This window comes from Hevea brasiliensis, chromosome 8 (genome assembly GCF_030052815.1).
Source record: "Hevea brasiliensis isolate MT/VB/25A 57/8 chromosome 8, ASM3005281v1, whole genome shotgun sequence".
NCBI lineage: Eukaryota > Viridiplantae > Streptophyta > Magnoliopsida > Malpighiales > Euphorbiaceae > Hevea > Hevea brasiliensis.
In genome coordinates, this window is record NC_079500.1 from 8,106,256 (window position 1) to 8,107,093 (window position 838).

Sequence of the window (838 nt, forward strand, 5' to 3'; positions counted from 1 at the left end):
GGCTTTCAAAAGTTCAGATTATATTAAGATGGGTAATGTTATATGACTCAATTATATTTGTCTCACCTATCCCACATTTTTCTCTCTCTATAACTCAACTCAACTCAATTCAATTAAGCCTTTATCCTAAAAATTTAGGGTCGACTATATGAATTCATTTTCTTCACTCTAAACGATTTTTCTCTCTCTATATATAATTTAATTTTAAAAATTTAAATTCTAAATTTTAAAGTTTTAAACCTTAAAAATTTAAATTAATTTTAAAAATCTAAACCCTAATATTCTAAACCTAAATATTTTAAATTTAAAAATTCTAAGCTCTAAATGCTAAAAATCTAAACCCTAAATCTTAAATTTTTAGCTCTAAAATTTTAAACTTTAAATCTTAAACTCTAAATTCTAAACCCTTCTAAATCTTAATTTTAAAACTCCAACTTTAAACAGTTAATTTAAATCTAAATTAAAAAAAAAAAAAAGGAAAATTAGGTGAAACAAAGTTGGAACACGTATATTTAAGTCATTTAACATTAGGTAAATGAATAAATGTAGACCGAATTCGTCAAGGGATGCTTTAAGACTTTCTACCACTAAAAAGAATTTGACTCCCATTGACTACGCTTAATAGAGAATATTGTGCCTTATTCATACCCACACACATTTTATAGGACCTAATCATATCTCTATTGAGACCAAAATTTAAGATATTTTATAAATAAATTAATTAAACATAAAAATGCCACTACACCAGGATCAATAAAGAGTTGGAGCTCATCTCCAGCGGATATCACCTTACATGTGACGCTGCAACCAAGGAACAAAATCCGGAGGAGGATCAAGC